This window comes from Rissa tridactyla, chromosome 2 (genome assembly GCF_028500815.1).
Source record: "Rissa tridactyla isolate bRisTri1 chromosome 2, bRisTri1.patW.cur.20221130, whole genome shotgun sequence".
NCBI classification, from domain to species: Eukaryota; Metazoa; Chordata; class Aves; order Charadriiformes; family Laridae; genus Rissa; species Rissa tridactyla.
The window spans coordinates 27,562,173-27,584,852 of NC_071467.1; the positions used below are offsets into that span (position 1 = coordinate 27,562,173).

General features: G+C 39.5%; 1 protein-coding gene across 19 annotated transcripts in view; it reads left to right on the forward strand.

Moving 5' to 3' along the window:
• The window catches only part of RUNX1T1 (RUNX1 partner transcriptional co-repressor 1), a 117,914-nt gene that overhangs the window by 36,155 nt on the left and 59,079 nt on the right, over positions 1 to 22,680 (forward strand). Inside the window, exons 2-3 of one of the 19 annotated variants that reach the window (XM_054190190.1) lie at positions 10,816 to 10,933; positions 11,596 to 11,739. The exons of 16 other annotated variants lie outside the window; for them this stretch is intronic. The gene's annotated coding sequence lies outside the window, so the exon portion shown is untranslated. Of the gene's footprint in view, positions 1 to 10,815; positions 10,934 to 11,595; positions 11,740 to 15,790; positions 16,431 to 22,680 lie in introns of those variants that run through there. 2 more of the 19 variants (XM_054190187.1, XM_054190185.1) reach the window with 2 other exon arrangements.

The window sequence follows — 22,680 nt, forward strand, 5'->3', positions numbered from 1 at the left end:
GACAGGGCTAGAGATCCTACAGCTGGCTGGTTCTTGTGGATTATTTGGGTAGGACAGGCAGAAGAGGCTACGCTTGATCACAGAGAGTCTGTACACCTCGCAGATGGTGTTTTGAAACAGTATCTGCCAGTTTGCTGCAACCACAGTTGCATGTAGGTATTGCCAGTTGTTGGAAGAGTGTTTTCCTTTTAGGATTTTTATACTTGGTCATACCCTACTGCTGGTATGTTTGCTGATCCTCTGGTTGTAACAAGAAAGTGGGTTCTGTTTGCTCAAAGCACAAGGCTAAGAGGATTTATATGGTTGAAATATGGGCAAATTAATTTGCATAGATAACAACTGAGGACTATGAAAGGTCAATTTAACCCTTTAAACGTCAAATTTGATTTACATGCGTTACATTCCTGGGAATGTGGTCTTCATTAGAAATATCATGGCAATTCATTAATTTAAAAAACTGCATTCTGCAAAATTTGAATGCGCTGACGTTTCCCTTATATTTGTATGAAACTAATCTTCTCGTGCGGTTTACTATTTCAGCGTTTTATTAAGATATTTAAATGTACTGAAATGTCACAAGCTTATCAGTTTTGATCCTTGTGTGCATTATTTGGGGCTGTTGGCAAACAGTGTTGGAATGCCTAGAGTGGAGGTTTTTGAAAACCTATTAAGCCTTTGGCATTTAAATTACTTAATCTACCTGCTGGTTAAAATTTCATGCATCTTTAATCAAAATGGCATGCGCTACACTCGAGTATGTATACCCTTATCAATACTCGTTAAGCTTTACCATTAAATAAATCTTTAATTTCCAGCATTCTCTTAAAGCAGTAGCAAGCAAGAAGTGTGTTTTAATGTCAGCTCGGAGTGTTAGAAAACCTTGCGCTTGGATACAGAGAATACACTAACAGCTGTGACTGGGAGCATGTGCCAGAATGGAGATACTTGAACAGATCTGACACTTGGCTATTTTTGACACCCATCTGCACTTTTTTACTCTCCTCTAGGATGAACTGCCTCTCAATCTGTTCACAGCATATTTTAGCCCTTTAATATTGTGGTGTTGGGTTTTTTCAAATGGGCATTATTAGCCATCTGGGGCAGATTTTTGTATTTTAAAAGTAAGCACATTATGTACAGGAGATTAAAAGGATGTGTATTTTTATGTAATCTGATACTATGTCAGTGCCTTTTGTGTATGTGTGAAGTCTTGATTTCAGAAGCATCCCTTCAGTAATTCTGACATTTGAAGTCCTCCTCCTTTTGGGGAAAAGAACGGGAAGTAATAAAGACGGGTTCTGGTTTATGTAGCGATAACACTTTTACACAAAATAAATTTGCCCTTCAAAGATGGACTGCTCATACTGTTATAGTTGTGACTCGCCGCTCACCTCCTCCCTTCCCTGTCAGGGCAAAGCGACAGCAGCGAGGCTTGCTAATGAAACGCTGTAAAAGCAATTCACATCTCTGTTAAGGCACTACTGCAACTCTGAGAAAAGTCTCTGGAAAGGCAGTCCCGTTAACATGCAGCTTGCAGTAACCAAGTTAACCATTTTGTCATTCTACGTAGTGAACTCTAGGAAGTGCTTATCTCTAAATAATTGATGCCGGGGGAACACTGTTCAAATCTTAATACCGTACACCGGTTTGTCTGATTATGGTGAATGTGTTTTGGTTTTGGTATTGTTTTGTTTTGTTTTAAGAACTGTTTATTCCAGACTTTATTTATGAAACATTACAAATCTATCAGTCATTTTATAGTACTTTCAAAGAACAGATGTTGGCCTACAAAATGCTTTATTATTGCCCATGGCAGTATTCAGCATGGTTTCCTTAAAAGGACAATCAGTGATCACAGTCATTGTAGCCCAGAAATAATGCTGCTCTTTCAGAAGATGGCCTGGTATTAGGTCAGACCACCCTTTCTTTACTTCTGCTCTCCAGATGTGGCTGCAACTTTTTTTTTTTTTTAAGTTCATGTTTCAAAAAAAATGGGTTTGTTTTCAAAATCTGGTTTTACTTAAGATATCTCCATCCTGGAGTGCATTTCATAAATTGCCCACATATTTTTCTTAGCAGAGAACTTAACTGGCTGTAATTTTTAACACATGGCCACATCATGTGATATTTTCAAAACATTTGCACATAGCTTTAAGAAGGTCCCAGCAGAAATGATCCATCATCTCACAGCCAGCCCGTTTCTTAACAGCATATCTGCATTTTCCATTTAGCAGAGCTATATATTATTAGCTTACATTTTGGGTAGTAAAACAGTGCATTGCTGATTGTAAAACATGGACTTTATTATCTGCTGAAAATTGATTTGGCATTTATAGCCACTGTGTACTAGACTGGCTTTCTGGTTTTAACATTAGTGTTTGCAAGTGATGATTTGTTTAAAGAACAGAAACAAAATTGCCATGGACATAACTGTTAGTGTCCTAGTAACTGAACATTTGGATTATCCACCTGTTTTTTAAATACATGCGTCTAAATGCTGTTATACAGCAAAAGTCTTCTAACAGTCCATTAACCGACTTGTTCTGTTTTAAGTTGCAGTTGCTATGCTGTTATATTAGGACAATTCTGGGTCTTACAAAACAAAGTTTCCTGCCAAACAGGGAAAATGTGTCTGGAAATACTTAAGTCCGAGTGTTAACCTTGCATCATTATTCCAGTCATCCTACATAATGACTTTATCTTCTTCAGGATTCGGATAGGAGTGAAAAGCTTTTTCCCTAAGATGACCGTGGGTCGCTAGGCTCTTCAGATACCTATTGTAGGGTTTGGGAGATGAGGTGTAATGACTTTCTTTTCAACGTATTAAAGTTTCCTCTTCTTTTATGGTAGTAGTAAATTCCAAAGTCTGCATGACATTATTGCTCTTATTTTCAACCCATGGGGCTGCGAATGGCATCTTGCTACATACACATGGAAAGTAACCATGAGATGCAGATCATGCTGCAGAAATAGCTGTTTATATATATATATGTTTATATATAATTTTAAGCAGGGTCCCAAACACTTTCCCTGTGAAGATTTAGTGCTTTTCAACTCAGGCCTTTAGCTGGAGAGAAACAAACAAATCAGTTTCTCAGGACTGGTACTTCTTGGTGTGCTCAGGGTATTTAGCACCGATCACATCTTGATTTGAAGAATTTGGACTCCACACTCATATATTTAAGGCATAGTCATCACAGCTTGCGAATCAATGTGATCTGTGTAAATGTGATTTAAAAAAAATACCTGAACACCAATTTTGGGTAAAATAAATTCCAAAATGATGTGATGTGCCAATTTGAAAAGTCCAAATAAAGAAGTTGATACATCCAAGAATAGAAGAGGAAATGAAATCTGGTCCTTTTCAGGACTTGTACATATAGCTGTAGCAGTTTTCTGGTTTGTTTGCTACATCCTTTTTTCTTCCAAGTGTGTACATCAAGGATAACTCTACAAAAAAATGAGCTGAAGCCTCATCTCTCGCTACTAGGTCCAGACTAAAGCTGAGTGCACAAGATGACTATTGCACTTGAAGCTGTAGTTGGCTTCCAAATCCAAAATTGCATGCCTCAATTCTCTCCTCATTCCAGATGCATCACTGTTACAGCTTCAGAGTTTCCCAAGCACGACGAGTTACATCTGTGCATGCTAAGGGTTAAGCAGGCCAGTGCTGAGTTCACACCAATTTTATAATTGAGGTGGTTCCGTATCTGAGTCGTTGGCGCAGTTGGATCTGGTAGGTAATCTCAGAGGATGTCCAATGCGAATTTAGAAATGTTGGTCTCTTCACAAGTGCAGGCGTACTTTTTTGTTCCCAGAAATGTGTGTGGTGTAAAACGGAGCACAGAGCCAGCGATACTGAGGCGAGTAGAGACGAAATCAGGAAATCCATGGGGCACAGCAGCGCTTGGGTTTATACTTGTACGCAGACACAGTCTAGCCATATTGGCCCGCTTGGCAAGGCTGATTTCGTTCAGTACCCCACTGTGCTAACTCCGCATTCATGCAGTTCATCTGCGAAGCTGGTGAAGCCCTTGCCATGCTGTACCATGCTATCTATATTCACTGGCTCAACTCTCCAGAAGCTCAGCCATCTCTGCAGCACGTTGCATTTTGCAATGTACATCTCTTCTTGCCGCCTCTCGTATGCGAGAGTCACTGGACAAAGAGCAGGACCAGTGCAGGAGCTGCTTCCCCTCGCTGCTGTTGATCTCAGGCCTTGGTCCCTCCTGAACTGTTTCCTGCTCAGTCCTTGGGCAGGACAAGAGTAATGGAGATGACTCCCTTCTGGAATAAGCCGCTGCTGGGCGGTAGCTTTCCACCCTGCCAAGGGAATACTCTATAGACCTGAGCTTCAGCAAGCAGAAGGAGGATTTGAATTCATGTCTTTCACTTCCAGAGTGAGGCTTCCACTCAAAAGGATTGAATAAAATCAAAGCTCACCGCTTCCGTCTCGCCTAGCTGTGTCTTACACAAACCAGTTCTACTTGCCAATCTTCTAGAGGTGAGGATATGGACATCTTTTCTGGAGGAGGGAGTAGTGCTGTGGATCCCATGTCTCCAAGTTACTGAGGCTCTTGAAAGGCAGGAGTAAAGCATCCTGTCTCCAGTATTTCCCTGTTGGTGAGCTGTAGGCAGTTGCTAGTTAAATATAACTATCTTTATATCATCCTTTCTGTCATGAGCTATCTAGAGCTACCTAATGGGAGGGTGTAGAGAAGGTGGATGGAGACAAACTCTTCTGAGAGGTGCACAGTGATGGGATGAGAGGCAGCAGGCACAAGTAATGGACCAGGATAAATCCCAAATAGATATAAGGAAAAAATTCTTCACCGTAAGGATGGTCAGACACAGAAGCCAGTTGTCCAGAGAGGTCTTGGTATTTCCATTATTGAAGGCATGAAAAAACACTGATGGACAAACCCCTGGCAACCTGATCTAACTGCACAGACTTTGAGACAGAAGAGCTTAGACTACCTGATCTCCTGAGGTCCCTTCAGCCTGTATGACGATTCTTTGTTCCTGATGGGTCCATTAGCTGTTTCAGCTACCCAGTCCAAGGTACTTCACACCTGTGCACTGCATGGGACAGCAGAGCAGTCCATGGCACTGTCTTTTGTGTTGTGTTTCAGAGGGAAACTTCATCAGCGTTAAGCTTCTGTGCATCTAAAGTTAATTATTCATTGAACCTGATCCAGAACTGTTACTTGATCTGTAACTTGCAGAATAAACTTTGCCTTCGCATGCTGGTGGAGGAGCAGAATTGTCAGGCTCAGTGCTGACCGAAAGGGCTGCACCTTCTTCCCATGGTAGCTTATGGAGCTGTGCTTCCACATACTAAAGCTGAATTTATTTCTCTGTGCTGATGGGTGGGGGTTTTTTTAAATTTTATTATTTTTATTTTTATTTTTTACTAGTAATTTCTTCTTTACTGGCAGTTATAGGCAGAGCATGGAGAAACAGCCTCCTTGGGAGCATTAATTGCAGAAGAACTTGAGACAACAAGTCCTTTTTTTATTTAAGGGGATTTAAGAGGAGCTGCTTCAACTGGAGATTCACAGACCTCTTGGTTTGGTCCCTGTGCTGCAGCACGCCACTTGGTAGTAATGTTCCTGCAGCTGGTTTAGGGCTGTAGTGTCAAAAGAGACACTAAACTGATCCAACTTCTAAAAATCTCCTGCCCAAATTCCTATGGCATGAAGCTACAGCCTTACTTGAGCTTTTCCATGATATTGCATAATGAGTTGTGCATTTATTTCTACTTATTAAAAATAAACCAACTTCATTTTCTTGCTCTTGGGATCTGGCAATCTTGTGAAACTTTCATGAGGAATAACCACCTGGTAGGATCCACACATCTGAATTAATTTAAATTATCCAGCCAGTTATTTCAGTATTAACGTGGATATATGTCTGGAGCGGTGCCTGCAACGTAACCATGCTTTTAAATGGGTACAAAGTGTAAGTCAAAGGTGGCAGAAGATCTTTCTGAAGTTCAAGAGGAAATAGCAGCAGCAGTGGACACAATTAAGAGTACCACTCATATGGTTCTCATTCATTATGGACATCCCTTTAGAAGCAGACTGTAACCAGCTCTGCGGCATTCTTGCATATTGACAATACCGAGCTGACAAAGACCAAAAGAAGTGTGGAAATAGAAGAGCGAAAGGAATTGGTATTGATCACATCCTGGAGGAGAGGCTGAGGAATAAGGAAGAAAAATGTATTTTGGTAATCCTTCAGGCGTACCGCAAGTTTGTGCAGATCTGGTGTGGGGTTAGGCCTATATAATTCTTGGTTATAAAAAGGGGTTTGCTGTAATAAATTGAGATTTGAGGAACTGGGATTTGCATATTCTTAACTTCTTTCCAGCGAGATATGAAATGATGATTCAAGAAGCAGGACTATGTTTTACCTTTCAAAGTCCATTGCCCTTTCCAGCTTATTGATACATCTTTTCTCTTCTGGGGGTTAATGCACTGTTCTGTCTTCCATAAGTCATTCAGAAAGCATCTCTAAAATTTAACGTTGTACCTTTTCAGCTCTAATGCTTTATTGGAATTTTCTTTATGTGCTTATATTCCACTTCTCCAAGCCTTGGGAGCCCTCCTGTGCATCTCTGGTGCAGATTCTTGTCTCCTCTTCCTCTCTGATTCTTCTAGCGATGCTGGGTTCACTGTCTTATTCTGCTCCTGTTTTGAAACCACATCCTGCTAAAGGAGTAATCTCCTGGTTTAGTGATACAGGGCTTTTCCCCTTCTTCTTTCAGATCTCACCGTAATGTGTGTTCTGTGAGTCATGCAAACACACATGACTCAAATAGTCTTCCTGCCGCAAGATTATAGTTTGGAAAATGTGTGCACTCAGATCGTATGAAAATACAGCCATAATTTGATTTCTAAACTGTGCTTTCCAAATATATTCTGGTGGCCCTTTTAAGCTAGGGCAGCGAGCGTGCATACACAGCCTTGAATTTTCATTGTAGCTATTTTACAATCCCAGATGAATGCCATCTCCATAGACTTTCCTAAATGTGACTTCCCCGCATCATTCCTTGAATTTTGAAGAGAATCTTATTTTTTAAGGATTTTGCGCCTTGCAGAGCACCAGCCACATCATTCGTGGTTAGCAAATACAAATTAACATTTATTGTTTTAATTTTATTTTTCCAGTCCATTTCACCACATAATTGTTGATTGCCTAATTATATCTGCTAGCTTTGCACACACTTATTTGTATTCTGGTTAGGAGAAAGTTTGCTAACTGAAGTTTAGAAGAGGTCATTTTCTGTGGACAGCGTTATATTGTTTCTTTTGGCTACTTTCTTTGCTTGTAACTGTGCAAGGTACATTATTTTTGACTTTTAAACTATAAACACTGCAATGTACAAAAATTGTCTTTAAAAAAAGTTCTGTTGGAGAAGGAATCGGGGTTTGTATCAGTTTTGAAAGTACGTACCAAGAAATACTGCATGACCCATAAGGACTTGGAGAGTTACTAACATGGTAAAGAAAGTCAAAAGGTGCTCATTAAAGCAGCCTTGGTTATGTCTGTAAAAGAAAGGCTATAATTAGCTGTCCAGTGAGGTGAGATGGCACTGTCATTGAATAGCTTTGACCGTCATCTGTTTTCTTCTTGGAAACTGGTTTGCAACAGAGTTTACTGTGTCTTTGGACTTGGTAGTTTTAGTTTTCATTTCTCCACTGGCAGAGGGAGGGCAGTGCTAAAACTCAGTTCCTGAAACTGAAGTGGTCCACGTTGGTTGAGTTCATCCCTCCACGGTGCTGCAGGATCTCTTCACTGTGTAGGCTTCTGAAAGAGAGGGCGCTTCTGTCGATCTCATTCATATTAGATCCTGGAAGTAATTTAAATTACTTTATTAAGGTCAATATTTGATTATCTTACACTGAGATCACCATTTGACTGCACTGCATCTTCAGAAACAAAGGCAGGGTCCTTTGCAATTTTTAAAGGGGATCTGTGCCATAGTGAGTGTATATTTTATTTTTCTGGATTCCTAATGGTCAATGAGAGCGCCTTGTTTTCCTCTTGCAAATGGAGGAGAATTGAGACGGTGGCCTCTCTGGGAATACTATTTGTTGTCTCTCTTGCTAAATTTTTAAAGTATTTTGAAAAATGCTCTTCTTTTTGTTGTGTTAATTTCCTTACATCTTTCTCTACATTATTCTCTGTGGTTGTAAAAGCAAATCTTTATTTGGGTTTTCTATATTTAATAAGCAAGGCAGCTGCACAAGAGTTGAATCTGTGTGTGTGAAACTTTCATTGAGAGCTTGGTACAAAAGCAGAGTCTTCAGACCATGTGTGGCAAGTTCTCCGCTGTCTGAGGGAGAGCTTGTGTTGCCGTCTTTCTTTGCCCTCTTCAGACTCCTGTGCACAGGCAGAACCACGTCTTGTGGAATAAAGGCTGGACTTGCACGGTTGCTTCTCGGGACAGCTGGCCAGCCAGGCTTCTTCCTCTGACATGTCAATTGGTAGAGCAGTTAATTTCCAGTTCCTTTCATTTTGAGGAAATAAAGCCAATGTATTTCATCTTCAGAGACCAGCAGAAATGGAATTCTTGAGTTTATGCTTCCTTAAAGCTTTTGCTTCGAACCACTCTTGAGAGCCTGTAAAAGCTCCAAAGGTAAAAATACTGCCTGCATTTCAGGTATTGACTAGCATCCCTCTGTAGAGCCACAGCAGAAATGATACACTCTTTCCTTAGTTAACTTCTTTCAGAAAGAGCTTTGTGGATGCTGCCAAATAACTTGCTTTTTCTTGAAAGAATATAGAAAATCACAATGCCTTGACTTCATCCTGACACAGCAAATATGATTGCACGGCTTTGTCTGGGGCATTGCTTCAAGACAGTCTTGAAAGAATGAGTGTCTATTACTTAATCACTCGGAATGCTTAATAGTTTTGTCACAAGTGTTTTTCTTTTTGGAGGCTGTGTCTTTGCTGTCTTGCCACACTAGATATAGAATAGATGCCTTGATGAATTACCCAATGGGGATTCTGCTGCAGAAATTGATGCTTGCTAAATCAAAATCAAAGCCTTTTATTTGGTCTCCTTTGGTCATTACAGTAAAGCTACTGGTTTTCAAATATGTCTGCTTACAAGTCTAGGATATGCATGTATTGTTGCATGCAATGCTAGGGTTTGGAGGGATTTTTGCCACAAAATAATACAATGCAGATGTTCTGATACTGTTCTTTAGAATAGTTGATTGCAAATCTGATAGTGAAAGATGATCAGCAGCTAGCATATATCATCATCTTCTGATCCAAACAGGTTCCTTTGGGAGTCAGCTGTACTGCTTCAGTATGTTGTAATTAAATTGAGTGCTGTTTAGGTGTCAGAAATTACTTTATAATGCAGGATAATGGACTTAAATAGACTTATTTGCACAATGCAAATCATAATCTAGCAAATTACCTTTAAAGGCTATATATTAAGACACAAAGCAAGCCCCCCAATATTCAGTAGGAAGAGAAAAAGGAAAACAAATGGTCTGATTTCTGACTCGGTCGCTAAGACATCCTTGCCTTAGAGTCTATTTAGACTTAAAGAGATGCTAGAATAATGCCTGTTGTTTGTGAATAACAGTTGTAAAATGCTTTGTTTGAGAGAAAAGGTAATTATTTTTTATTTTAGTTAGCATTGGAGGGGGGCGGGGAGGGAATCCCTGTCAACCAGATCTTTAATACTTGGAAAAATCCTTCATACACGTGCAACAGATAAGTCGCGTAGCTAGCCCTTGTGAGGTTTTGAGCAATGTTAATCCCAGCAAAGTTCATGTGAGTTGCAAATGCTCAGCATCTTGCAGAATTAGACTGTATTTATGAGAAGGCTAATGTTGTTAGGAAAAGAATAGATTTACATGCATAGTGAGAGCTGTTTGTAAATCAGCAGGTGGTTTCTAAAATATAAGAAATTAGCAAAATGTTTACTGATGCGATTTCTTTCTGAAAAACAAACCTGTTTAAAAACACTTGAACATTAAAGCTTCAAATGCAGAAAGCTGATTGGCTTTTCTTCAGCCATCTCAGGTCTTTCTTACGTGTGGGTTGAATGCACAGACTCTTCATTTTCGGTCTCAAGGACCTCATTTTATCTTTTGAAGGGCCTGGTAGGAGGGAAAAAATAAAGAAAATAAAAATTTCTTGCAAACGATATATTTCAATGGGAGGCATATTTCTATGAATAGACAGGGAAAAATCAGGTGATACCAGAACATCTATGTTTTACTTTTGTATACGTATGCACATACTTTCATGCAGAATACTAGATTGCATGTCTCTTCAGTCATATAAAACCTGCTTGGAACTGAATTCATTAATGATGCAAATCATTATTAAAAGACTACACTTCTTTAGAATCATACATACAGGTCCAAGCAATTCTTTAATCATAAGAGTCAAAGAATGTCATGTCTCTAATTAAAAAAACATATCAAAATCCTGTACACTAATTTGCCTGTGTGCCATTTCATATCCTCATTTAAAATTAAACCCTGCCCCCTACCCTATACATGGCTGTTGAATTGTGTATGTCTTCTCTGGAATAAAAAAAAAAAGGGAATTCAGTTCAGAGATCTTTAATCCAGTTTCCTCTGTTTTATTTCATTTCACAGAAAATCTTACCCTTCACCACTGCCCCCCAATTCTTCATTTGCCAATAGTATTGAGGGGGAAATTTGTGCCGTGCTACTTATACATAATTTAAAACAATTGTGCTAGCTTTAAACCTGAAGTCTTTCTTCATCTATCATTTATCTCATGATGTTATCTTTTGTACTCGGTACCCTTCAGTAAGCACAGCCTGACACGTCTTGTGGCCTTTACCTTCTGCGATAAAAAAGATTGAAAAGATGCTTGGCACCACCTGGTGAAGATGAGGCAACCCTGGAGAACTGTGCTGCAGGAGCAGGTGACTGATGCTAAGAAATGTGCCAGTCTAGGGACACAGCTGAAGGGTTGTAGTAGGGAAGGGGGAGGGTAAGGGGAGAAAAAAAAGAGCAGGAACATTAATACATCTTCCTGAGGTTTGATGGGACATATACTGCCTACTGTTCCATCTGGTGCTTATGATAGCATGGCATATTAGCATGCTGCAAGTTCATAATGTATTCAGGGCGAGAAAACACCACTTGCATACCAATTGAGGCGTCCTCTTTCTCGGAGCTGCCTTTGAATTTCAATGATGTTTATGCCTCCTAAGCCATGACTGAACTGAGCATTTCCGCTCACCGAGGAATAACAGCAGTGAGGGACTCTGGCTCGTGTGGGTTTTCTTTTCCCTCTCTTTTTATTTTTCTCCTTTTTTTTTTTTTAAGTTCTTTTCTTCCTGCTCTCTCCTCCCAATTTATTTTCTTTGGGGAAGCTTAAAGACAGGTTGAGGTTTTGGACTAGCTAATTACATAGCTTCTGTTAATATTACATTAACTTCTTTTTAAGGTTGTAGTCTATTGTGGTTTTGCTTATCTCGAAATGCTTAAATGCACTTTTTATGACATTTTGATGAAATTACTCTAAAAGCAGTGTCATGAAGCATTTAAAAAATAGCACATTGCAATTCTGCTTTATATTCAGATTTCCTGTATTGCTGCATTAAAGAACAAACAATACCCTGAATTCTGCATTTCATGGTAAATTATTTGGGCCCTGCCTCTTCAAAGACTTGATTTTAATTTCAAGTGTGCTACCATAATAGGATAAGTATCTGAAGTTGAGCAGGTATGTAAGTCTTTGTAGGAGTGAGGTCTTTTTATCGATCCCTTGCAGGAAATGTACTGATGTGTTCGTTTTATTTCTCCCTACCCTGTCTTCTTTGAAACTCTGCAGAGATTGACACTTGACTGGAGACAATCTCAAAACTGCACCGTAGAAACTCTCGACTGCACATTTTGTTTCTGAACTTGTCAAAGATTGTGATCCTTTTATGGCTCAGTGCCGTGAATCGCTCTGCAGCCCTCCTTCCAGTAAGGTTTTGAAAGTGTGAAGTTTACATACAGGGTAGGGTATTTGATGTGGGATTTTCAAGTGTCTGGAGTAATACATGAGTACTAGTCACATTTGCCTTTGTTGGTGACTGTGCTTCTAAACTGCTTCACGCGTTTTGAAAGTCCTACTCTGAAAAGGAGACTAAGCTTGCAACTTGAAGAGGGAAGAATATTAAAACCGTTCCTCTAGTACAGACCCGCTTAATGAATGCATTTGGTATCTAGTCCTCTACCTGCACAGCTGGACTCTTGCTCCTGCCCAGAACCAACTGTGGTTTGAGGCTTTAGCTTAATCTTTAATGCATATGACTGTCATGCTGATACAACTTTAATAAAAATGTACTAGGTAGCACTTTGAACTCCTTCACTCTAATTTAGTATTAATCCACTTGATTACTAGAAAAGAAAAGATTTTGCTATAGTTCTGATCCTTTCTTTCCAATACATCCAGCCGTGACTTTTATAAATACATATTTTCAGACAGTCATTTAGCCACTCTTGCATAGATAAGAAATGAAAAATGCATTAGTCATCTTGACAAAGAATAAATTGACTTCTTTCGGTGCACTATCTGAATATCTGTTGTCTGATGGCTTAAGAACATTCCTTGTTTATTGATAGTGCATTTAGACTAGATATTAACGTCTTGGCTTAAATGCTAATTATTTTTTTTTCTTAATACATTCAGGAAGGCTAATGTTACTGAATAGGAATGTGGAGGAGGTAGTGTGGGTAATTCAAGCAAGTTTAGTCAGCACTTACAAGATTCTTGAAATGTTTCTTGATGTCCTACAGAACTGTTAACATCTGCACGGCTTGTGAGAAGAGCCACATTTATTACAGCTGTATGCTAGCTAGAATGCAAAAGAAAAGAGGGGGGGGGGATCAGAGTTAAGAATGAAGCAGCTGGCTTTCAGTAGAGAGATTTATCATTTTAGTCTCATTACAAACCGACAGTAAACTCTACTTGGACTCTTCTGCATCAGCTTCTTTGAGATGGCAGGTTCAAGGCTTGGGAGTTTAGCTATCAGTAAATACAGTCCAACAAAATACACACAGTTTAAAAGAGAACAAAGCTTTTAGATAAATAATCAGAAGTGAAGTTTAGTGTTTCAAGGAGTTATTCCAGTATGACATAACATGATGCAGAGCATGTGTTCAAAGTCTACATTTGAGATGGTAAAAAAAAGAGAAAGATAGATTGTTTTAGACAATAAGACAAAGAAACAGAAGAAGTGGAGGAGTAATAAATGAGAATGCTGCTGGCTCCCTGCAGAACCAAGGAGGTCATCCAGTTTCTTGTCCCCATTCTTGTCAGGGGTTGGGGTCGCTGGAGGAAAGGAAGGTATGATGAGAGGCTCCCGAGATCCCTGGCCTGACTGAACCGTGTAATAGTACCTCGGTGTGTTTGTTTCACCTCTTCTTTCCTCTCTTTCTGTGCTAGAAGAGAAAGCAAGGGAAGAACAATCAGTATCAGAATTCCATTTTCTGTTTCACTACTTCCTGTAAAACAATCACATACATGTCTCCAGAATCAGGGTTTTTTTTGTCCAAGTTTGGTTCCCTCTTCACCCATTTCTTTCTCAGCCATTGAGGCAGGTTTATACCCAAGCTACGCTGATATTGGTAGCTATTTGTAAGTTGTCACAACCTTTGTTCATCTCAATTAAGATCAAAGACTTTTATAGTTTTGTTTTCTCATTTATCTGGTATTTCTTTTGCTTCCCCTGGTTAATGTAGCTTGGCACGCTTGCTCTTACCTTTTATCCCTGCACATTTTAAGTGAACCCATTCTGGTTTGCTCAGTTAACTTCTTGAAAACGTGCCCTAGCCATTCACAGTGGGAGTACCAGGATCTCTTTCTGTGTCTCCTACTGTTTCTTAACAACCTCAGCAACCGAGGAAGCTGCACATCGACGCTCCTGTCCTTTATTGCTCTCCTTAAATGGTGGTTCGGAATCGTTTTCTAATACTTTCTAATACAAAACCTGTTGCGTGTTCGCTTATAGTGAAAGCACAAACAGCTACCCATTTAGAAACAGGGCCAATAGCTGGACTCTGCTCTTCATCACAAGAAGACTGTTGTGATGAAGAGCATCCTTTTCTTGCAAGAACTCTTTTTAAGAGTTGGTTGAGGTATCTTTATCTACTCATGTGTTTCTGCTGTTCATACTGTGATCTATAGCAGTGTCCACTCTGATACCCTACTATGCATTTTATCCCTTCTATCTAACCTTAGACTTTCTGCTGTTACACTCATCATCATTTAATTATAGCACGTGGCATTGTAAGAGCTCTAATATATAATTTCTGCCTCCTCTTCTTTCCATTCTCCTGACACCACAGCACAGGCAAAAGCAAATTTTTTAACATTTCAGTTATGAAAATGACTGCATTTGATACATCAGTGTTCACGACCTCATAACTTCTGAGGCAATGGTTTTAGTTTCTGAAAGTTTATTTCCACTTACTCTTGTGGAAACACATTTTATCTTAATTTTGTGCAGATTGTTGGCATTGAACAGAATTATGTGCAAAACGGAGTAGCTCTGTAAGTCAGCGCTCATAATCACCTTTGGAAATGACCTGTTAAGTTTCTAATAGGTCATTTGTATGCACAGTTACTGAAGCTACTTGCTCTGTTGCAATAATTATGAAAAAGATAATGGATAGGAACTCATTTGGGGACAGTTACTCTTGTTAACTGTTTAGCATTTCATCCAGGTACTCCTGTTTTCCCCTTTTTAAATTTTCCTTTCATAATTCCAGAATTTGCTTTGGATAGTCGTTGCAGTTCAGCAGTTCTTTATTTCTTCATATCCCAAGCAATTTAAAGCCTACCAGGCAACAACTGATGTGTTTTACATCTTCTATTCCAAGTGAAGACCATAAAGAAACATATCCTCACAGGAGATCCCAGGGCAGTCACCGTCTCTCTGTGCTTTTGAATTGTCTCTGCAATTGTGATTTAGCTTTTTAAATATGTATGTGGTACCAGAAAGATGTTTGTAAAGATCTATGTGAGCTGCTCTGTTGTTGTTGTTATTATTATTATTTTTTTTTTTTTTTAATTTTTGCCCTGCTTGCCATTTGATCTCTTTGACTGATTATAGGTGCGAAGAAAAACTCAGTGTTGTTTTGTTCTCTGCGTTTTGGTGCAAAAAATAAATGGTGTTAAGTTTTGGTGGGGTATTTTCAAATTCATAGCTCATCACATGGCTGTAATTGTGTGAGCACGACCTGGGTTCCTATGAGTGGATATAGTGTGTGATTGTTGTCATGCTGCTGCCTTGATGTGCTGCCTGCTGCAATTTCACTTTTTGAGTATTTCATATAGAAAGCTATCTCCAAAACAGGATTTGGGTGGGGTGGGGGTTGCGTGGTGTGTAAGTTAAGTGGGGGGTGAAACATCTGGCTTGTTTGGCTGGGGTAGATAGGTGACAATGGGAGGCACTGAAAACAATCTTCTGTTGCAGCCAGTACTGTCCAGTTATTCTTTTGAAGAAGAAATATTTATAGCCAAAATTTAGAGGCAAATACTTAATGTTGTTTTCTACTCTGGAAACAGAATAGTACATACCGATGTATACATACACAGTATCATAAGCTTTCCTTCCTATATCGCACAGCTGAGGTTAACTTTTGAGGATGGAAGGAACTTTTCTTACAGCATCTTCCTTGAACTTTCTGAGTCCTGTGCCGTTTATTTTGAATTTTCCGCACAGAAAAGGAGTTTCTCCCTCTGCGGCTGCACAATATCAGCTCCCTCTGGTGGTCAGCAGTCACCTGGAAAAATTTCCAGCGACTGTTTGCCAAAGCGTCCTCCCAGCCGGGCAACAATTCTCGCAGTGTACCCTTTCATCGGACACTCCGGTCCCACCTGCGAATGCTGAAGGTTCATCCTGGGGCTGTTGCCACCTCATGGGAAGAGGATGCCCTCTCAACCACCTTCTACCCTGCCTCAGAGTTTCTTTCCTTCTCTTTTCCTCATTTTCTGTTGAATATTCTTCCCTTTCTTATAAAAATGCCTCCTCCTCTCGTTAATCTGCTTCTCAATGAAGCAAAATGTGGATATCCAAGTAGACCCAAAGCCAAATGTAGGGCGTTTCCATAGCACAGAGAGAGTTAAATCTGCTTTTCATAAGATTCTTTTCATGTACATGAGATTCTTTCATGTACAAGAAAACTTACTGTATTACCAAGGGTTAAGTGCATCCGCGTTGAACATTCAGAGTTCAAACGCACCAGACCTCTTTACTTTGTCAATATTTCTCTTGCACTTGTAGCATTGAGTGGTTTCTCTCTGGTGTCTGACTTCTCACCCTGCAATTTCCCCTCCCATTTAACACTCCCTTCAGTGTAACTGGAGACTTCTTTCTTTCTTACAATTTTCTAAAGCAGAATGAAAAAAAAATAATAATCACAGTAAGTATTTTTATATACAAAATCGAAGAAGTGAAACTTGGTGTGTGTGTATGTATCACACTGTATGTGTATGTATCATACACGTGATGTGTACGAGTGTGTGTGCATACACACGCACATACATGCACATGTGTAGAAGTAAGCCATGGAAGACGTACTGATCCATAAAGGTCAAAATTAAATTGCCGTGTTGGAATAACTGGTTTAGTTGCAATAACTGTCTTGATGAAAATTAGGTTCTATAAATAGAAAACCTTCTGATTTTGTGTATTTGTTGGGGTGGGAGGGGAGAGGGAAGAATACATTTAATTTGACTCTGCTGGGCATGAAATGAAGCATGTTTTGTGCAACTGTCAAGCAAGGTAATGCTGTGATACCTAAAGTTGTTCTAATATTTTGCTTATGTTTTTTGTGGTTTCTGTAGTAATTGCTGATTTTTTTTTTTTCAATTCAGGCTTTAGCTGTACGGGTTGGTTCTTTTTGGTTGTCTTTTTGTGTGTGTGTGTGTCTGATATTTAAAATTCAAAACATAGGGAAGCTACTTTAAAAGAAGAAGTTTATTGTGCAAGACTGAGACTGCTGTGATACTTTAAGGTCTAGAAACGTTGCGTGTAATTGTGTGCCCTGTGAGTGGTCTCATTAGTTTGCCTACAGCTGTTTTCAGTATCTATAGTTAAGCACATATTCCTGAGTGTTTCTGGGGCTGGGCACTAACAGGCTAACCCAGCACCTCTCTTCTGGGGTGAGCTAACCTGATTTCGGTACCAGTGTGAATTTTTGTGTATTCACTGTCTTCAGAAAGGATTTTAATCTGCTTTTACGTTTGTTAGTCTGGTTTTACATGACATACACAAGTTTCTTCCTTTCCCTCTTCCTTCACATGCTTACATCATTTTATATTAACATCTAAGTATGCATGTGATATATTAAATCACACAATTGATTTCAAATATACTTTTGGTTTTGCTAATGGTAACATTTGTTTTGCTTGTGAGCTTATTTATTTGTCAATAAGTAGTGTTACCTCATCTATGAAAGTATTTGAGATGGAGGGTCTTAATTTCATGTGGAGTTTCTGAGAATCTCTTTCCCCCTTCCTACCTCCCCACTGCTCCTTTCAGGTGCGATCCAGTGCCCAAAATAAAAGACAGTTGGTGTGACACGCAGCATCGAGGAGGAGCTGACTTGTAACTAATAATGAGTATTTTCTCACACTCTGTCTAGACAGTCAGTCATGTAAACACAAGATGTCTTTAATGGCATCATCTGATGATGTGAAATGATAGTCTGTATTTCAAAAAATGCTGAAGTACTGATTAGGGTAATAAATTGCACTACTTGAGGACTGTCAGTGCATAATACCAAGATAGGGGAAAAGCCTATAGTTTCAGTTTTCTGTCGCTGGTAGCGGCAGTAACAGTGGCAGCGCCTAAGTGAGGGTATCTGGGGAAATATGTTTCAATACATATTTTTTGTTGGTGGATTAATACCTGTCTTGGCTGTCTGGCTGGAAACCAAGGAGTTAGTATACCTGGCGACTGAGGAGCATGGATTTTCGTGTATGCCAGCCACACTGGTAGAGCACCCTGCCCCTGATTCTTACGAGGCAAAGGACCTAGATCTCTACAGGAATATTTATACCATCTGGCTTAGCAGCCTTAGGAATTAATAAATTAGAAGCTCTAACTCTTCTTTTCACTGATTATATGTGTGTCTAGTCTGCTAATTTAGCTGTCTGCATTAGATGGGAGAAATTAGCAGCCTTCCTCGGACTGGAGTGGTACTTGCTCTTGGGAGGGAGTTTGGCCACCCGTGTTTTCTGTCTTATGGGTAAGGTCTCACTCCCCAGGCATACACATTTGGCCTAACAGAACAAAGTTTTCATCATTTGAAATACCACAGGGAGGAATCGGGTTCTTGGATGGGTAAATCTGTGCAATCTGGTAGAGCGGAGATTTGGAAACTTGATCCACGAGGTGAGGAGCAGTCTGGCCCAGACTGACCAAGACCACTACAAACCTTAGAGGATCTTGACTTGTCTGTGACAAATTCCACAGTTAAAAAACAAGCAAAGCCAGATGTATATCCATTACCTTCTTAGTAGTCCCTCTGTCATCTTTTCAGATGTATAACCATGGAAAATATCACCTCCTATACACCCATGTTTGATTCATTTTGAGCCTAAAGGACTTCTGGCATGTTTTATAAATATAAGCAGTGCCTTTGAAAAGTACAGCCATAATAACTTTTTTGCTGGCAGAGTAATTTAATACATAAAGTTGTCCTGAATGTAAGTAAGTTATTTTAGATTATTTTATCTAGTCTGTATTGGAGACTTCAGTTCTAATTAAATCTAATGGAATACTGGTATCAGTACTCTCTCAGGACTTTTCTAAAATGGGTACAGCTGTGCTTTACACTGTGTAAGAGCATTAAAAATAAAGGAGTTCATATTTATTTTGCTCCAGACTTTAAGCTGTGTGTAACAAACTATTTACTGTTAATTTAGGACCGTACAAATTTTGGATTGAAACCATAAATATGCTTCTGAAGAGCAAGTTTGGAAATTGGTGTTGGGAGAGAAAATGTTCTTACTTCTGGTGGGAAGGAGCTGTGCTGTGTGTGGTTGGGTACGTAAGAGCATACAAACAACACCAATTTGATGCTGATGGCGTTTGAGTTTCTTGGGTATCAGTCTAACTTCATCTGTAGTTTGTTAAGTAACTGGCAATCCTGACAAGGGTATGTCTTCCAGAGAAGATGGTACAAAAAGGAAGTAAATTACTGGTCGGGGAGCCTCTGGGAAGCCACATCCAAAGACACCCCAGTGGTTTCCTCTATAAGTATAGGAGAAGTGAAGGGAATGATTGCTAATGTGGAGGGGCTGTCACCTCCGTAGCTTGTAGTGGAGGACAGGGAGTGGGTTTGGCCACCAGTTGCTGTGATTGTTCTTCAGTTCTTCATGCTGGAGGCAATGGATACGTCTTGTTTCACTTCACTTGGGCCTTCCGTATTCTGTGAGCTGGTTTTGGAATAGCAGTAATAGTTCCTGCGACATGAAAGAAAACCACTCAAAACACACAGTTCTTAGTTTGGTAACTTGTCAACAAAACGAAGAAGAAAAGATCCAGGAAACAATGTAAACAGGAAAATAGTATTTCGATAATGATTGTGTGTCTGTTTGCTTATTTACTGCTTTAGTTATGCATACATAGAGGCATTTTCATGATGCTTGGTGGGGTATTCAGAATAAATCCACATTGTCTTCACCTTTGTTACGGGACAACTGGTATGTGTTCAGCCATGACAAGGGAACTTGTAGACTTTATTTTCTGGGATCTTATGGAAACTTAGGGCAGCTGCCACGATTTGGCCCTTATTTTGCTTGTCTGTTCTTGCTAAAGTATTTCATAAACCATTGTTGTTGTAGTAGATCTAGATCTAGAATGTGTTCTTCTTCCCTGCATTGCTTTGTATGTTCAAGCAATTTTAGATGGTAAAATCTGCAAAGCTGCGAAGGGGGAAGGAGGAGAGGCATTTAAAAAAGAAGGTGCAGTTCTGACAGGAGTCAGGTTTTAATTATTAAATAACTGAAAGTGAATTTATCATAGTTTTGAAGCTGTCAAAACATGTCAGATTGTTAAATGAGAGGAAAAATATTATTTTTCTACTTCCCCCCCCCCTCTTTTTAAATGAAATTATATGGTAAGACAAGTTTATTTCCTTCAGCAGAAAATAATATGTCCAAGCAAAGCCAAGCCATAACATTTTTGTCTCAACTCTGAAACTGAACTCATGCATTGCTTATTTTATAATATGTGTAACTATCTGGCCTTCAGCTGCTAAGCCACGAGCGTGGGACATGTTTTTTGCCAGTCAGCACCTCTCAACTTAGAGAACTGAAATGAAAGAGAGTGCTTCTGCTTTTTCAGTTGGTTGTCATGATGGTAGGACCAGTCAAGGTGCCATTATGGATGAAGAACATGACGCAAAACATTGTCTGTCATTCAGCTAGTTTACACGATCCACAAGCTCTTCCTACTAAAACAGGGAAACAGTAGCACAAAAATCCCTTCCAGCTTTCAGGAGACAGAGTGGCGATTGCATTATTCTCGAGGCTTTTTTTAGCACATTTGAAGAAAGCTCTGATAACTTAGCCTGAGATAACTTCAGTGAACTCCCAGGATGCAGAATTTCTTCCAGCTCCTGCATATTAAATGAGAAGAAATGGGTAAACTGAGCGTGCTTTCATTTATTCTCAAGAATAGCTGGTGATATGAAACATTCAACTAACTGAGCAGAGGAGAACCAAGATAAGACTGCAGCAAAGTTGTGATACTGCTCTTGCGAAAGGGTCATCTTCAGTATGTGAGCTTCATACCCGACACGCTAAAAAGGCAATGAAACGTTATGTTGTCTTGAAAACTTTGCTGTGCACATCCGTCACTCGCCCCACATGCATTCTCATTCCTGGTGGATAAAGCTTGCAGGGGTAATGTTTTGTGACAAAAGATGGCGTCTGAGTGTCTGAGCTGCTTTCTGATACTGCCCTTCTGCAAATCACCTAAGGAGTAAAAGCTCTCCGCTGGGGAACTGGAAACCGGGTAATGTTTTCCTTCTAGGTCAGTAATGTGACTGCATCCGGTGCTGACAGAACATTGTGTCTATAGTATGCCAGTTTGAGATCAGTTGTTTATAGCACAAAAACATCCACTGTGTTTAGGTCCTCGTTTATTCATTAAGCAAAAGTCAAAAGGGCCAAGAGACAAATGGAATGAAGACTGGACCAATCTCAAGCAAGTCCCAGGCATGCTTGGCTGGGAGAGGGTCTGCAGCGGTGTTGTCCAAATGTTTTATGGCTGCATCGGAGGACTTCCAGTTTTTCCCAGGTGTGCAGTGCACAGGGTGGGTAAGCTTTACTGTATATATCAGGCTTATACTGAGCATTGTTGAATGCATCCTTTTCAACCAAGGCATCCTTTTCAACCCGCAGTGGCAGGCCTGAGAGTCGGGAGTTGTGGGTCTCCACAAACGGTGCCTTGTAATGGTGCTGCATGGCTTGGCCAGATCTGAAGGAGGGAAGGCTCTTTACTGACTGTAGTGTGATAGCATTATGGATGGAAGAGCCATGTAATTTGTTCTCTTAGGTGGACTTTTGGGTTTCTGTCTCCCGGTTCGTCACTACTGTGACTCACAACCTGTAGTTACCTGCTTGGAAATTCTATGCTATCCCTCTCAAAATGATCACAATTAGTCCAATGCCATCTAGGTAGCCATCCATCAGTATTACATCCCACAGATTTAGGTCTCAGTTCATATAGTTTGGGTGGCAGGGGCGGGTTCTAATCCCATGTGTCATATGCAGGATTTGTACTTTCTGTGACTTTAAAGGAAGCAAGACAATGGGCTCTTTTAATTTGGCAGTTTTTATTTTTATTTTTAACGTGTTGGCACAGAAGTTGTAAGTACTGTACAATCAATATAGAGCGTCTTTTAAGAATCTTTCATGCCTGAATATACATCTGGAACTGTTTGCACTAACTAAAAGTAAAATAAATGCCACAGCGTATTATACCATACTTTTTTTCATTTAAAAAAGGAAATTGAAAACACACCACTCCTAGAAATGCTTGACATTGAATTGGCTATTGAAATGGTATCAGTAAAGTATTTATATATTCCATATTTTGTTCCATACATCAGCTTTCCTTGATGCGTTAGACTTGGAAGGGTGCCACGTGAGCTGAAATGTTGCCATATATGAAAGACCGCCTTGTTTTAAAAATGGACTAAATCTTATAGGATGCAGGAAGTAAATCAGTTTGCATACAGGCACATCTCTCTCTGCCCCTGCTCCTGCTTATTTTACTTTGTCTCTTCCCTATTTGTCTTCAGAAGCTGGCTGTGCTTACGGTAAATATCAGTGTTCACCTAACAGCTAAATATAGTGATAAAAATAACTCCTACCATAAAAAATGAATGAATGACAAGAACAGTATAGTTTCATGAACCAAGAAATACACAGAAGAAATATCATAATTTAAAGTTGGTTTTACAACATTCTTTAATTTAAAATGGAGAAAATACTTCTGTGGTAAAATCACAGTTCTTCCCTCTACGCTGTAAAAGAGACTCAAGAACGTATATTTCAAAATGTTTGTTTTTTTTTTTTAAATAAAAAATATAATCCAAAGCAAATGCAATAGATCTCTGCATACTTGAAACATATTTTCTGAATTTTTTCTAAGTC